This window comes from Ambystoma mexicanum, chromosome 11, assembly GCF_040938575.1.
Source record: "Ambystoma mexicanum isolate Mex_15411 chromosome 11, UKY_AmexF1_1, whole genome shotgun sequence".
Lineage (NCBI taxonomy): Eukaryota > Metazoa > Chordata > Amphibia > Caudata > Ambystomatidae > Ambystoma > Ambystoma mexicanum.
In genome coordinates this window covers 1,080,936,947-1,080,954,124 of record NC_090934.1, presented here as the reverse complement: position 1 = coordinate 1,080,954,124, position 17,178 = coordinate 1,080,936,947, and the positions used below count along the sequence as shown (strand labels likewise).

At 47.3% G+C, this 17,178-nt stretch overlaps 1 protein-coding gene across 2 annotated transcripts in view; it reads right to left on the bottom strand.

Annotated features, from left to right (window-relative positions):
- GTF2A2 (general transcription factor IIA subunit 2) overlaps positions 1-15,961 on the bottom strand; it is a 273,573-nt gene extending 257,612 nt beyond the window's left edge. The window contains exon 1 of one of the 2 annotated variants that reach the window (XR_011279783.1): positions 15,785-15,921. The gene's annotated coding sequence lies outside the window, so the exon portion shown is untranslated. Of the gene's footprint in view, positions 1-15,784 lie in introns of both variants that reach the window. The other variant, XM_069624342.1, reaches the window with a different exon arrangement.
- Positions 15,962-17,178: the final 1,217 nt, after the last annotated feature.

The window sequence follows — 17,178 nt, the reverse complement described above, 5'->3', positions numbered from 1 at the left end:
AAAGCAGACTGAAAGGGGTGCTGCAAACCAGTAACAAACATGAATCAAAGGATATTCGGGAAAGGTTCAGAAACGGATCACAGGCGCACACAAGCACGAACTCCCAGTGGAAGCAGTGGTCTAACTGCTTCTGTTCAAAGTGTGCTTATAAAAGGCCCTCCCAGCCAACAGCCCAACAAGGTGGAGCAGATTGCAGCCTGAGGCAGCTGTGTCAAATTTAGCCTAGTCCAGGCATTTCAGTAGCCTGCAGCAGTGGATTGCAATTAAAGCGTTGCTCTTTCTTGGTAGCCTAGCCTGCAGTAGCTTGAAACCAGTGAATGTAATTGGGGCCTCTCCAGCTTTTAGTAGCTTGCTGCAAACTAATGTACTCAGTATGCCTCCTTCAGCCATCTGCCTCTTGGACAGCATACATGTACCAGAATGCATCTGCTGGTTTACCCAGAATGGAACAATATTAAGAGTCCAAAGCTGAAGCGGTAAACCAAGTAAATAATGCAGAGGCAGTTTATAGCCCTGCACGGTTAAAATCTACAGAGGCAGGTAGGATTGCGACACCTAAGGGCGAGCCAGGACTCAGGGCACCTGCTCAGCTTCTCACGGCGTGCAATCGCTCCTTGCTCCCCATATCACTGCGTCTCTATGTTAGAACGCCAAAAGGCAAAAGAGGCAAGCACCAACAAATGTTTAGGGCGTCAAGCCTCATTGCCACAGCTCTGTACGCTACAACAGCCACTTCGGACACCACCCGAGCCTACAATCATTCCTCATGAGGATTAGGATGAGCATACTGCAACTACACAAGCAATCCGATTGTTAAGACGGATTTCTGAACTCTGTCCTGGTGGCGCAGAAGTTCAGAAGGCCAACCTAATTACTTGGAACAGGGTAACCTCTGGACGAGCCAGACCAATCAAGGTAGCGATCGCGGCGGTCAAGACTAGGTCTCAAGAGGGGTGAGGGTGACTGAAAGCCCGCAATGAGCACACAAAGCAAGATCACTCACAAACTACTCCAAACAGTTATATTAAAAATATATACACATTTATTTCAAGGCCTTTAAAACAATGACCGTAGCGAGAAAATCACAATATAACAATATTAAACCAACACATACCATATCAACACAATATATATACAAATACAACAAGTCTCAAGCGTTATATGCACGAAATGTGTAGTCCACCTAAAAGGGAGGGAAAACAGGCAGTGCGAAATAATGCTTAGACCCAGTTCACCTTCAGAGGCACCTAACTAGATGGAAGTCCGAGCCCTGCGAAGAGTGGAGCCTTGTGCTCAAAAGTACCTGCACGCGCTGGTGCCAACGGGCAAAAGGAGAACCTCTTCGAGGGAAATCAGGCAGTTCAGTTTAGTGCACAAAAGAAGAAGAACAAGTTCTGCGACTCAAGCGCAGCCTCCACAGTGGGCAGAAGCAGAGCGCGAGTACAGACAAGGGTGCTGTTTGACACAGCGGGGAAAAGCAATGGGCTCCTGCAGGAGGGCGACCAGATCCTAGCTATGCTACTCACCGGTCCCCGATGCAAGCAGACCCAGGCTTCTCCGCGTCCGTTTCAGTAGCTGGCAGGTTCAGAAGAGCAGGGAACGCGTCGTCGTGTTGAGTAAAAAGACGTCCCAATCGAAGAAACCCGCACAGTTTGTCACCACAGCAGGGCAACGGAGCGGCCGTGTGTATCTGAGCCAAATGTACACTACTCACTTCCGACCTGGGAACGCCAAGTGTACGAAGTGTGTGAGAGTGACCAGGACTCGAAATACTACACAACCTGGCGGCGGTTACAGAGCGAAACTCCCGTGTAAGCTGGTCAGTCAGCTGGATGGCCCAGAGACGCTTCCGAAGGCTTACTGGCAGGAGATGATGAAGATGTCGAGAATAGCTGTTCCCGCTATTCCAGAGGGTCGAAGTACCAGAACAGGCCTTCTGGTTCGATCAAAGGTGAAAAGGGTTTCACAAGGCGACAGCAGTGCACAGGAGAAGTCCTTCAGCGGGTCACCAGCGATTCTTCGGTCCAGCCTCTTGGTTGCAGGATACTTGGCTCCTGTATTCCTTCGTTCGTGAGAACTCAGGAGATCGACATGGTAGTGGTGTTTCCAGCCCCCTCTTATCCACGGTTCCCTTCGCGCCAAAACGGAGGGGACCCAATGGGAGATCCGCTCATCAACACTCACACCATACGTGGACCAATCACGGACCACGGTGGTCCCAGGCATTCACACCACCCTAGACTCTCTGGCACCCAGGATGTGTATTGGGACCAGACATCCCAGCCCACATCCTGGAGGCACACACAAGACATGTAGAAGCCCGCGAAAGCATCCGTGTTTCGCGGGAAAGTACATGCCCAAATAAGGAAGGCCCCGGGTCGGCTCGACCTGGGGAAGGTGAAGGGAGCAAGACGGTCAGCGGACAGGACAAAGGAGCCTCGTGGTCTGGCCATTTTAGGAGCCAGGCCACCATTTTGGGTTAAGCGCGAGAAACGCGCTTAGAACGCCAAAAGGAGCTCAAAACACAAGAAAACGATCGCTGCCACCATTCCCGTCCCTGAATTACTTGCACCGATCAAATACAATCCTAAACGAGTATCTAGGGCCTGTAGAAGGCTAGAGACCCAAGAGAGCTGTAACTTAGCTTACAGTGCCCTCTTGTGTCATGTTGCACGAAAGCTGCAACATGATAAAAGAAACTACGGGAAACAGCGTTCCCCGGTACTGACTGTCTTAAGGGCATGTCAGTTTACCCGTAAGAAAGGAGCGAAAGCCCAGAGGAGTGCGGCAGAAGGCTGCACTTCTCTGGCAAAGTCAAGAACAAGGTGAAAAACAACAGCAAAAAGTTTAGGGGTTGACACATGGAAGGAAAATTATCTACAATTACGAAATCTTTCCTAACACTGATCAACATGGTCCAATAATGCCAACTGATCTATTACCTTGTCTGGAACTATCAACTTTGGTTAAGATGCAGACACAGCAAGTATACAGATTACCAATGATGCATCTCATGTTCTAGACCAAGGGGACTCCTCATGCTGCTCAACCTCTCCAGCATTCAACAGTAGACCACTCACTCCACTATTATTACAAGGGTGTGGTTCATAAACACTGCCACCTAATCTTTCCCATACCCCTCGGAAAGACACAGATCCATTCAAGACTGTCACCAGTCATCTGTAACCTACTCAGGGAACCTTAAAAGCCCTCCTCAACTATTCCAACATCGCTTCATCGCAACGCAAATGCCCCCGATATAGCTTTACGTCAGCTTTGTCAAATTTCCCAGCCAAATCCCTGTCTCCCCTCGTCTAAAGGAGGACTTTAGAGACCATCCTGGAGTCATCGGATGATCATCGAACTACTCTAGAAGTCATTACCACATCAGACGTCACTCTGTAAAAGTCATCAGCAAATGTCTCAGAATGGTGGGGGATGAGCTTAGGATGACAATGAATATGCTAACACTATCCCTATTTTAGAAAACTTTATTCCTGATGATTTTAGGATGACTTGATCATCACTTCAAGAAATTGCACGTTTGTCCCCGATGATCTGGGGATGACCTGCTGATTACTTCAGGAGCATCGCCATGAAACAAGTTTATTCTTGATGACTTACTGATTACTTCAGAACAGAGTTTGTAGGATGATATGCAGACTAATACAGATTGTCATTCAGCTTTTTCTTAGTTGTACTTGTGCTGAATGACCACCAATTTGGCAAGGGTTAAGTTTGAGACTATATTAGGCCAGGGTGGAAGCAAGAGGCCTAAACATAGCATGCACCCACTGGGTGAGAATCTTTTACCATCCCAGTCAAAAGCAGGCACCCAGCACCCTCAGTCCCCAATGTTGCAAGGGTAGAGCTTGAGACTATGTTGGGCCAAGTGGAAGCCAGAGACCTAAACATACCATGCACCCTCTTTTGCCATCACAGTCAAAAGCAGAAACCTAGCACCCTCACAATAAATACATTGCCATGCTGACTGCACCACAATATATGCCAGTATTCACATATATTTATTCACACAGTATTCATGTTTGCTTTGCGCATAATGCCAGTAATTATACTATAAGAAAACATGCCCACCGTGGCTCTGCCACACACTCCTGTTGGCTTTGCCTTTACAAATGTCTTGTCACAACAAAAAAACACGTCCAAACTGACTGCACAATGCAAGCCAGTGTAGATGCATAATGCTCAGGTTTGCTTTACCCTAGATGCCCAGTGAAAAAAGCCACCCCAGTTAGAAATGGCTTGACTGGCTGCCCTAAATGCCAGTCTAAACACTTAATCATGCTAGCTTGGTCATAGAATCCCAGTAAAAAAATAAATAAAAGAAATGTCATGCCACAGCAAAGAATGGCTAGACTGGGTGCCCCAAAATGCCAGTGCATTCACAAAAAATGCACATATCCTTTCTAAAAAGCAACAGCATTTTGTACTGCATCTATGAGGAAACCAATTAAAAAGAGCATCAGGATTGGTATTCCAAGATTTCCGCTGAGGTGCCAGCAGTGTGATTGTGGAGCTCTCACCCCCTGGGGCCAAAGACAAAGATGGATTAAGAGAGCCATCCCCAGGCAGGGATTTAAAATCGATGTAGGCTGCAGTGGTGGAGTGCAGCAGCCCGGATCGCTGGGGGACTCAGCAGAGGCGGGTGTGTGGCCTTCCATCTCCACAGTGTTTGAGGTGCAGTGGCACTGCGCCCGCAGCTTGTGCAGGCCAGGCTGAGAGACACTCGCAGACAGTGAGCAAGACGAACCACTTGGGGAGACCCGAGGAAGAGTGGCAGAAAGCAGAGGAGCCCACAAGGAAGGACCTGCCTGTGATATTGGAGCCCCACTGGGTCTGGATTTGTGGCGTGCCAGCGGGAAGATCAAGGCAGGTCCAAGCCGCCCGTTACAGTATCTCAGAGAGATCAGGAGGGTCCGGAGGGGCCATACCCGTAGCCCACTGCTGAGAGCTGTGCAGTGCAGTAGAGAAGAGCACCCAGAGCGGCAAAGAGGCCCGGGAGGGGCCGCACAGCAAAAGTTAAGAGGCAGGAAGGCAGCGACTGAGGGGCTTGACACCCCCTCTTGGGGGAGACCCATCACAGGTCAGAGTGCGCCCTGGCCAAAGGAAAGGGTGCAAGCAAGCAGAGGCTGGCCAGTGATCAGCAGGCGTTGATCACCAGTTTAGAGCATAGTGACGGTGAGGAGTGGGGGGGCGCACTGTGGGAGGTCCCCTGCCCAAGCTTTGAAGCCAGTACTTGCAGAGAAGACCATGGGAGGACCTATGGCATTATAGCCGGTGTGGCTGGAGGTCCATTTGAGGTACATTTTGGAGCTGCATATAGTGCCTCAGGTTTATAGTCATTCCATCGACAGCCAAAGCATCTAATGCCATAACATCTAAATAAAAAGCATCTAATGCATTTTTTTTTTTTTTTTTTTAATGGGGTCCACACTAGCCCCCCTTTAACCTTTATAACCCGTTTTTATTAAACTAAACCCTTTACCATCTAAAAAAAATGCATTAGATGCCTTTTGTTTTTAGATGGTTTGGCTGTCGATGCTTTGGTTGTCAATGTAATGATCGGATACCAGTGACTCAGCCAGCGAACCCCATCCAGAAGCACAGCAAGGGAGATAAGGGAGCATGAGGTGCACCGGGCATAGGAGACTGACCAGTGGGCCCTGGCCTCCCAGGCCAAATAGAGGGCTAAAGGGTCCATCTACATCTGTGGTGGGCAAGGAAGAATAAGGGAGAGGCCATTCGGATGGGCTCAGGGCAGAGTGATCCTGGCACCAGGCTCAGGAGGAGGGTAATTTGAAAAACAAACAGTGGCTCACATGCTCACAGTTAGAGGGGAGTTCCAACCCCCACTCCACGAAGGGCGGACCCACAAAGCAGCAGAGGGATATGTTTTTTTTTTTTTTTTAAAGTGTCCAGAAGAGGTCTGAATGGTGCAACACGAAATCTGGGAGAAGTGAAGAGGAGGTGCAGGTTCCACCATCAGACCTGCCTACGCACGATGTCCAAAAACAAGGGGAAGGACATGCAAGCTGCCCTCAGGTCAGTGAAGAAACCACAGAAGGGCAATATGCAGAAACTCTGGTGCAGGGACAGCAAGGTACCGGCTGGGGGAGTTCAGGAGCCCAGTTCAGGAGAGGATTTGGAGGCACTGGTAGACACTGCAAAAGATTAAGTCCTTCGCCAATGCCTTCAGGATTTTGGGGACAAGATAGTGAACACCATTCAATCGCAGTGGAGCATGATGCGAGCTGAACTGTCCCAAACGTTGCAGGAGGTGAAGGGTGACATAACAAAACTAGGAGCTGACGATGCAGCAGAGAGCGTCGCAGAGGACACAAGGAAGATCAACGAGCTGGTAGAGCAATTAGCAAGGGTCACGCAGAGCTCGAGACCCAGAGCGAAGAACTTTAAAACCTGTCGAGAAGATCCAACTTCAGATTAAAAGGCCTTGCTGAGGCGTTGGCATCTAAGCACAATGGCGCAGCAAGTGTTTGCTGACCTGCTGGAGGTGGACTACTTGTTAGGGATAGAGCTGGACCGCCTACACAGAGTGGGGCCAAGAGGGGGAGCCAGGGGCCAGACCCAAAGATTTAAGGGATGACCTTACACAAGTACGGGCAGAAGAAGGTACTGGTGACTGCCAAGAGGGCCTGATCAATCAGCTCCTTGGAACTTCAGCTATTCTAGGAGCTAGCCCAAACCAACCTGGCGAAGCGTAGGATGATGGCTCTGGTGGTGCGCGCCCTAATGCGGGCAGACATAAGCTACAAAGGGACATTTCACTTTGGACTACTGTTCGATGGGAAGGGAAACAATGGGGTCACCACCTGCGAGGAAGGTACGGGTCCTAAAGATGGAGGACGAAGGGTCACCAGGACAAGAACAAAGAATGGCGAGAGAACCGCTCAAGAGGAAAATGGGGAGGAGGGGGAAAGGACAGTTTTCGACAAGTGGCTCAAAGAAATGGGGCCTAAGGGGCCCGGTTAAACCCCTGACGGGGGGCAGGAGTAGAAGGTGCCCACACACGCATCGACACAGGAGCGCCACACTGAGGGAAAAGAGGTGTTACCGAAAGGAATGTTGTAGCCCACCTGGGAGAAGTAGTTAGGGAAACCCAGGGGGAGGTGGGTGGTACAGAAAGTCTTGGTTTATCTACATGGGTATAGGGGGACCAGCACAGGTTTACTCTGGGTTGTTACAAGGGCTCAATTCCAGAAGCGGAGGGTCGGGGGGAGCTAGAGGCTAGCTGACCCCACCCAGACAGGAGGTTGGGAGGGAGTGTGAGGCTGAAGGAAGACAGGAATTCGGGAGATCCCAACGGCAGCCGCTCATCTTTAGTGTGAGCCGCACGGTAAAATGACCATGGGAAAGAGGGAAGTGCTTCGAGTGACCTCCCTAAACGTCAGAGGGCTTAATTCCCCAGCTAAGAGAAGGACGGCGGAACAGTTCTTGGGGCAGGGAGAAGTCGGAATTCTAGCCCTCCAACAGATACACGTTCAGAACAGAGACAGGCATAAGATGAAAATCAAAGGGTACCACCATCTGTTCCAATTCAATACAGTGGCAGCAATCTATGCCCCCTAAACGGGGCAAGATAGGTTCTTGCAGGCAACACTGACAAAATTGGAGACTTTTGCCAAAGGGCAGACAATATTGTTAAGTGACTTTAATCCGACGTGGGGCCCAAGAGAAGAGAGGAGTGCAAGGGTATTCCACAACCAGGTGGCGCCATCTGCCTGCTTGAAGGAACACGTGGTTCAATTGGTGTTGGTAGATGGCTGGAAGGAACCAAGAGGGCTACACCTTTTATTCCCACATTCATAGATCCTGAAGGATAGATTACGCCTGGATTTCTAGGTCACTATTGGGTAGTGTCGCGGGTATAGAGCTAGAATTGATTGCCCAGTCAGACCATGCGCCCATAACGATTACCTGAAATATGGGGCAGAACGAACCAGGCCTTTGGCTGTGATGTTCCTAAGACACATCCTTAAGTATGGAGTCCTATGTGAAAACAAAGGATAAAATCATGGATTACTTTGCACTTAACGCAACAAAGGGTCTACGTGACCAGGTGGTGTGGGACGCGTTTAGCGCTGCATTGAGGGGGGAGCTCATTGCAATGAAGTGTTAGAGGGACAAACAACTAGGTCTCTTACAGGAGGAATTGGAAGCTAAACTTAAACAAATAATGGCTCAAATGGCAAATAACGCGGGGAGTATGCTGCAAGGGGAATCTCGGCTGATTAGGGGGCATTTAGATGGTTTGCAGACTAGAGCTAAAGAGCGGTAATTGCTCTACCTCCAACAGAGGTATTATGTCAAAGCCAATAAGGTGTAACAACTGCTAGCTAGGTTGATTAGGAAAAAAGAAGCATTGAGGACAATACTTAACATAACTGCGGGGGGTGGGCTCACAGGGGGCAAGAAAGCACTGCTCTACCTGACAATTTCGGTCTTCTTTGAATATTATTCATCCGTGTACACATCAGATTCCCCTGATGAGGAACCCCAAAAGGGAATCACTGTCCCAGTGCCCTCTCCTCAAGATCACTCCTCAAGAATGAGAAGAACTTGAGGGAGACATTACTCCCAAGACGTAAGGGTGGCTATAGTTGTCTTGCCATCAGGAAAGGCCTGGAGCAGCTTTCCCGCATGTTTCTACAAACCTTTGGAGAGGCACCAATGCTCCGCTTACCCCAGGGTGTATCATCCTGACAATGAAGTAGCCAAGTCTGTGCTGCTCCCAAAGCCAGGTAAGGATGTCACTATGCGGTTTGTACCGGCTAATTTCTCCGGATTAAACTAGACACAAAGATCTACCAAGGTTCTGCCATCAGGCCTATATAAGCTCCTCCCCAAACTGATCCCGACCAATCGGGATTTGTTAGGCATAGGCAGCCATAACATTCGGCGGGTCGGTCATCGGATTGAAAAAATAAATAAAATCTAGAACCCCTGCACTCAAACTAGTGTTGCAAGCCATATAATCAGCAGTGTTGTATATCAATTTCCTTTTGCTGTACAATTCTGTAGGTTTGCCAATTAACATCACACTTGTGTATCAAATGTAGCTATTTAAGTTACCCTGTTCAATTAAAGCACCGCCCGCCCTGCATTCCTAGTTTGCCCACCCTCTTTTCTCTGTTCACTGCAAGTTCAAAGGGAATAATGGAGAGAGTGCAAAAGTAATCTCCACTCTTTGAGCCAAAGGCCTCTATTGAAGTGCTAGGAAAGATTTATTTTTCTTCAAATAATTAAACCAGAAATATTGGGGGTCATACTTTTATTAAAGTTAATAACCTCTCTAGCAAAGACCAGTAAGTTAACTTCTGTAAAAAAAAAATTCAAAAAAAGTTTTCAAAGACAGCAATTCCATTCCTTTAAGTTGTTACATAATGCATAATTACTGTAGCACTACTGTAAAACACTGCATTGTCTCCATACTTTAAAGTAAAAAGTTTAGGTTAGTGTATCTAAATCCCATATTGTTAACTGCATTTCATTTTGTTGGGGAAGATGCATCGTATTGCTGAGCAAACCCTTTTGAAAATGTACGTTATCTTGCAGACAGATGCTCTTGATGGCAGGCCTGGTTCTGTGACCTGCTGGCTACATACATCTGTGCAACTGCAGAGAAGAATTAAGACTCAGTGAGCAGCAAGTAATATCAGCTCCTGGGTATTCGGAATCACCCCGAAGGCAGGAGCTACCTCTGGGGAACCAGAAGAGAATACATGGTGCACTGCTAATCTAATCACATGAGATCCACATTTTAACTTTTTGCCCGTTATGTATAATCCATTATATTTAAATGCGTGTGTCCTAGATGTGTACCAATTCATCTTTATTTATATTCCCAAACCCTTAGTTAATGTCACATGCATATTTCTAAGGCACAAGTTGGCCTGGTGAGATAAAGGTAGCTCCTAGTAACAGTTGGTTTTAAGCGAACCAGGCTCTCTTGGGGTAGAAGCAGGAGCTAAATAGCTTACAGCATTTTCGAACCCTAAACTGGTGCTTAAAGGCATGGTCTAGTAAAAAAATTGTATTTAAAAAATAGATAGGCAACATAAAAAAAATAAAACTAGCATTCTCTTTTTTAAAACTTCCTATGTAAAATTTTGAGCTATTCAAGCTCAAAATTCGCAAAAGCAAGCACCTGGGCGCATCCATTTTGTGAAATGGAGGCCCTCCTGTGCTGGCTTTTGCGGCACTAATGAAGGAAAAGCCAGCCAGCTGTAGTAAACAAAAGCTACCGCTGGGTGGCTTTCCCTTCATTAGTGCTGTACGCGGAGGTCGTGGACCGGAGACCAGAGCAAGAAAGCTGCAGCTGGATCTCGGTAAGTGCCATTTATTTTTTTTTTTTTTTTAAATAAGCACTAGCTGCGTTTTTTTTTTCTAAGTTTTCCAGGCTGGAGGAGCCCGGAAAACTTAGAAATAAAACCGCAGCTTTAAAAACATTGTATTTATGTTTGTGGTCGCTTTTGAAGCGACAGCAAACATAAATACAACGTTATTGTGTTGGAAAACGCTGCGGTTTTTCTTTCCGAGTTTACTTTGGGTCTCCGGTGCTCCCAGGGGAGCACCGGAGACCCAAAGTGAAAGCCACAGCAGGAGCACCAGAGACCCAAAGTGAAAGCCACAGCAGGCAGAAACACAACGCGGTTATGTTTACATGCCGCGTAGTGTTTCTACCTACAGCTGATTTTTCATTTGGGGCTCTCGGGCTCCCCGTGGGGAGCCCGAGAGACCCAAATGGGAAATGCTGCGTTTCTGCCTAAATGATGATGGGAAAGCAGATTCAGGCAGAAAAAATGCGGTTGTGTTGGAAAACGCGGCGGTTTTTCTTTCCGAGTTTCTCAGGCTCCTCCAAGCCGGAGGAGCCTGAGAAACTTGGAAAGAAAAACCGCAGCGTTTTCCAACACAATAACGTTGTATTTATGTTTGCGGTCGCTTCAAAAGCGACCGCAAACATAAATACAACATTTTTAAAGCTGCGGTTTTATTTCTAAGTTTTCCGGGATCCTCCAGCCCGGAAAACCTAGAAAAAAAAAAACGCAGCTAGTGCTGCTTATTTTTTTTTTTTTAAATAAACAAATAGCACTTACCGAGATTCAGCTGCAGCTTTCCTGCTCTGGTCTGCGGTCCGCGTCCTCTGCGGTCCGCGTCCTCTGCGTACAGCACTAATGAAGGGAAAGCCACCCAGCGGTAGCTTTTGTTTACTACAGCTGGCTGGCTTTTCCTTCATTAGTGCCGCAAAAGCAAAAGCCAGCACAGGAGGGCCTCCATTTCACAAAATGGATGCACCCATGTGCTTGCTTTTGCGCATTTTGAGCTTGAATAGCTCAGAATTTTACATAGGAAGTTTTAAAAAAGAGAATGCTAGTATTTTTTTTATGTTGCCTATTTTTTTAAATAAAATGTTTTACTAGACCATGCCTTTAATCCATGAGCTCCCTTATTGACATTCTATCTTATTGCTGTATTACCAGCTACCCTGAAAGTGAGATGGCTGTAACTACAATATTCCACCTAGTTTTCCAAGTTTGTTGCCTGCTACTTCAGCCACTCTACGTAAGAAGAAAGAAAGTAGGAATACAAAATAAATACACACGCCAACTAATGTTTACGCAAAGTAGTGATCCATACTTCCATCCAGTCTGTACATATACAGATCCACTGCAGTACCCTACACTGTATTTAGCCTCCATCGCTCCTTTGCGCTATGAATGATTGCATTATATATTAGCACCTGCGGGAGAGCTGGCCAAACTGTTTTCAGGGCCTTCTTTAATTATATTTATTTGTATCTATTCATGCAGCTAACCTTTTACATTTTACAGACACTGATCCAGGGCTGGTAAACTCCTTGCGCACACTGGCATAGTTGAGTTAATTTTATGAAGAGTGAGTAACACTTGCAGGGGGTGTTTGAAACTTTTATTTAACATGGACTCTGAAGTAAATGTCAAATACGTTTCACTGTGCATTGTTGACCACTGGGTTGCCACAGTGTGCCACAAATAAAGTGGGTTTGGGGTGACATACCATTTTACAGAAAACACATTTGCATTTTTTAGCATCCATTGCCATGGGTCTAGAGAATTTCTCTTGGGTCAAGGTAAACGTAAGTTACTCGACCTGCAGGTCTAGCAGCATTTTGAAGGATTTTCAAGGCCTGAGTCATCTTACTTCAGCGGTACATAAAACTGCTCTATTGATGCTCATTTTATTTCTTGGGTACAAGTAACTTCTAGTGAAATATGAGTAACATTGCTAATCAAATTGGTTTGTTTGCTAATCAAGAACATTTTAGCAAACGCTGCTAATCAATTCTTAAATACTAATGTATGCCTTGTGTTGGATGAAGGGAAGGCAGTCGACCGGGTCGAATGGCCATTCCTCTTCCATACCATGGAGGTTATGGGATTCGGTTCTAAATTCCTTTCAAATGGTAAGAGCTAACTACCGAACTCCATACTTGCACCTGGCAATCAACATGCAACTTTCCCAGAGGATCAAGGTATCACGAGGCACTAAGCAAGGCTGCCCACTCTCCCTGCTCTTATACGCCATCCATCTGGAGCCGCTCTTGACCAGCATTAGTAGGAGGGGGCTGGGGGGAGGGGAGTGGGGATTCCCACAAGTCAAGAGTTATTAAACTTGACGGTCCCCTAAGAAAAGGTACAGGAATTGCAGGGTATTTTACTCTATAGATGGGCGGAAACCAGCATTAGATATTTGGGGGTCCAGATTACTGGTTCTCTGGGTGCTCTTTACCTTGTTAACTACCCGCCTTTAGCAGAAAAGTTGCACCGGCTCCTGGCGGAATGGGTGCCCTTATCAATATCCTGGTTGGGGAGGATAAATGCCCTTAAAATTGTGATTTTGCCAAAAATTCAGTACTATATCATGCCCCTGCCAGTGGGTTTCTTCCCAAGCTTTCTTCAGGGCCCTTCAAATACATGTGGGGTCATTTATTTGGAGCCGCAAGAGACCCAGGGTAGCTATGCAGATGACAATGTCTCTCAGAAGCAAGAGAGGCTGGGAGCGCCAAACTTCCGGCTCAAATCAGAGTGATCTGGGATTGGTTAAGGGGCGATTGCAGGAAGGTCTGGTGTCGAATGGACAAAGCGGTGGTGGGCTCACCACTGGACAAGGTGTTGTGGTGACCCAAGGGGGATAGAACTGCAAACATGTACAGTAGCAGGATAGGGGCCCCAGTGGGGGATTCATGTGATGAGCTTGTGAGGAGGGTGAACTTGACACTGACGTCGCTGTTTAGGAATCCCCAATTCATGCTGTGTATGGAAAGGGGTGCCTTAAATGGGTGGAGGCAGCAGGGTACCGCAAACTGTTAAATGTTCTCAGGTCAGAACATGAAATCCTTTGCACAGTGAAAGCAGGACTTCCGAGAGCTATCGCTACTCTCAAGTGAGGCTCTGGCTTACAAACCCAATGGTCAAGTCAGCGGCCACCAGGGATCTCACGCCCTTTGAACGGTTCTTAACGATGGACAGACATTTGGTAAGAGCGTTGTATGAGATTACAGCAGAAGGGGCAAGGAGCCATGCATAGCATTATATGGAGCAGTGGGGCAGCCGCTGGAGGGGGAAATTTGGACTCAGTTATGGGCAGATAATCCCAAGCTCACACAGGCCATCCAGATTCAGGAAACGCGGGTTAAGATAATGGTCCAATGACTTCTCACCCTAGAAAAACTACATAAAAATTCTACTTAACTATGTCAGCGCTCTGCTGGAGGAGATGAGGAAGGAGGATTTCGGAAACATTTCGTGGGAATGCCCAGTCAGAAGCCTTATTGGGACATGGTCCGTGCAGCAATGAATAGTACAAGATGGCCATCCTGGGAACTGGCGGGGTTCTGGAAAATCTACCTTCAAAAGCTCAAAGAAAGACATACATCATCCTGATCGTGGCGGCAACATTTGTGGTGGCACACCAATGGAAACAAAAAGCTGCCCCCAGAGAACACAAATGGATTAGTCAAATCTGTAACTTTGTGGCACTGGAGTGGGTGACCTAGTCGATTCAAGGAGATCACCAAAGGTTTCTCTCGGACTGGACATTGCATCACGACTCGCAGGCCGCATGGTGCCCGAGGAAATTGAGATCGCTGGGGCGAGTACTTGCACCACTTGGGGAGGATGCCTTCACAGGAAGCTGGGAGGAGATATGGCTGAGGTTTCTAAAGGAGATGAGGACTATGGGTGGGTGGGGGGGGGGGGGCTCTCAAATGGTGCAAGGGCCTACACCGGCTGGCGAGAGAGCTGCCCACTCATCGAAACTTAGGACCGGGAGCCATCTACCAGACAAAATCAGCTCTCTGGCCCAGCACAAATACACATTCTTTGACTCAACATTCACTCGCTCATTTACACACAGCATGCACTCCAGCATTACATGAGAGGCTCAGACGTGACCTTCCCATACATTTTATATCCCCATTCACCTGTTCCAAATAGTAACAGGGAAATATTTGTTTTTCCCTGTGCTTTGAAGAGTAAGCCTCTTTTGAAAAATCGGGATTTACTTGAAAATGCCCAGAACCCACTTTCCACCCTCTGGGTGGTGCATTTGGTGGAAAAGGAGCCCCTCAATGTGCACACCTATGATGCACACATTTAAATGTCCTTACTGCGCGGTTAACCACCTTTTTGGGGCAAGTCAAGTGAATGAGTATCCCATCAGTTGCACCAAACAGGTTTTGAAAATCGTAGGACAATGGTTTATCCCTACTGATCACTTCTTTACGCGGTACGTTCATTTCAGAAAGTGTGGTTCAAGGTGTCAGAGGGGAATGGGAAAGGACACAGGAAGGAAAGGGTGCATGGGGTTTTTACTGTTTCTGCAGTCATTAACCCCAGATTGCTCGGGGGCAGGTGTTGTGAGCAGATACTGACTGGAATCGTTAGCCCTAGAGTACGTACTGTGCATGCCATCATTCTCGCAGAGCAGGTATGGGGTCTGTGGTTATAAGCCCCAGGGCAGGTATTGTGTCATACATAACGGATTAGCAGGTACTGTATCGAACGTCATTAGTTCCAGGGAAGGTACTGGGTCTGGAATCGGTATCCCAAATTCGGTACTGTGTCAAGTAATTATTTGCCCCAGCGCACGTATTGTCAGATGCAGCTGATGAGCAGGTAGTACTGTATCGGAAGTCATCTCCAGAGCAGGTATTGTGTCTGCACTCATTCGCTCCAGCCATGCGTTGGTCTGCTGCTATTCATCGGGATGTTGTTTCTGTGTCTGCAGCTATTAGACCTATAGGACCCAGAGAAAGCACCGAATCTGCAGCCATTAGCCCCGGGGAATTATTACTTTCAGAGTAGGCACTGGAGACAGTAGTACGTTTGCAATCATCAGCCAGTGCCACGGTCTGTGTAGTAGCTGCACAGCAGTTACTGCGCCTGCGAGCATCCCAAGCTTGTACTGTCTGCACCGTAAATTAGCGTCAGAGCAGCTACGGTGTCTACAACAGCTGGCCTGTGTAATTTCAAAACCAGATGCTTAGAAAGTTCCGTACTTACAACTTTTAATTTCAACATGGGATGCGTACAATACAACGAAGTACAGCTTCAGCCTCTCACTTCAACTTGCATTTCAAGAGGTTGCAAAAGGACTCCTCTAACCAATATAACATAACAAAGGCGTGCGAATGAGCGAAGTTAATGAATGCGACTTGAATGCATATAATATTCATTACAAGAGCGAAGGCGCCCCGTGCACTCACCTGATGCTGCCTGGAAACTGAACAGGAGCGTCTTGTAAAGAGAGGACTTATGTTGCTTTCATTATCAATTGAAACATACATTTAAAGTCCCTACGAGACCCGATAGCATAGTGTGTTCGTTTAAAAGTTTCCCCGACCCTTTCTGAAATGCCTTTAAACCGTTATGACGTATTTCACGTATTTCTGCCTTTAAGTCGTCGTGACATGTGCACGTAGGACGTCTACGTGCTTAGGAAGAGGATCATGGAGGAAGGACTAGGTAGTGTGCAGCAGTTCCTATCCGAGAAACGGCCCTAACAACGCCCCGCCTACTCTTCTTCACGTGACTTTAGTCACGTTTCTTACCATTCACGTAGCATTGGACATGTGATTTTCGGAAGCAATTTAGTGAGCGAGAAAAATTCGGCTGTCAATGCAATTTATTGTAGCTGCATGCTTTTGGCTGACTGAGATTAAAGTGGGCGTTTTCTTCAAGATACCGAGAAAGTTTCTGCAGGACCAAATGAAGATGGGTAGTGGAAAGCAACCGTAATCTGTGTGATCTTGGTTGGCTACTGGGAACGTTTCTGCAAGACACTCGATGCCGACTGGGAGGAAAGCAGCCGGAATCTGCGTGCACTTGACTAGCTGAGGTTAAGGCATACTTTCCAACATTCTCTTACCAAAAAGCTGAAGGATTCTTGAATTTTCAAAAACAATAATTAGCTTATTAATGACCTAAAAAAATACATCACATGATCTTTAACTTAATGACATCACAGGAAATACTATCACCCGACATATGCTCTGGACCAGATTAGAGTAAACGCCTAGCGTGGTCTATCCTACATCGTCTAAGCGATCATAACACTTATGATCGCTTAGAAGATGTATTTGATGATGTATTTTTTTTAGGTCAGTAATAAGCTAATCATTACATCAGCAACAAACAACTAATGGGTAAAAATGATGCATTTTACAGCTTACTTTCCGAAAAATGGAGCCGCACAGTTTGCAACCGTTTTTTTTTTTTTATAGGGTAACTTATAAAAAATCCAACAGCTGCAAGTCACAAACCGCGCACAGCAGCATTGCCATGATGCTTGTTGCGTAGTGACTACGCCGTTGTACGCATGCGCGAGCGGGACCAAGGGTCGGGCATGCGCCATGTTAATAAAGACGGTCCTCCGGCAGTTGGCGCCGGGGATACGAGCGTACTACACGTCTCCGGCGTGGTTCCTTCGGCGCGAGTGTGTGGCTGTGTGTGAATGCGGGTGGGAGCCCTGGCCAGCCCCCACCACTCCAACATTGGCGACGAGGACGACTCCGGAGTAGTTCTCCGCTCCGACGGCATTGGAGGAAGAGAACGTTGCTCCGTGTCGGCAGGGACTTACACGCACGGCCGGCGGCCATCT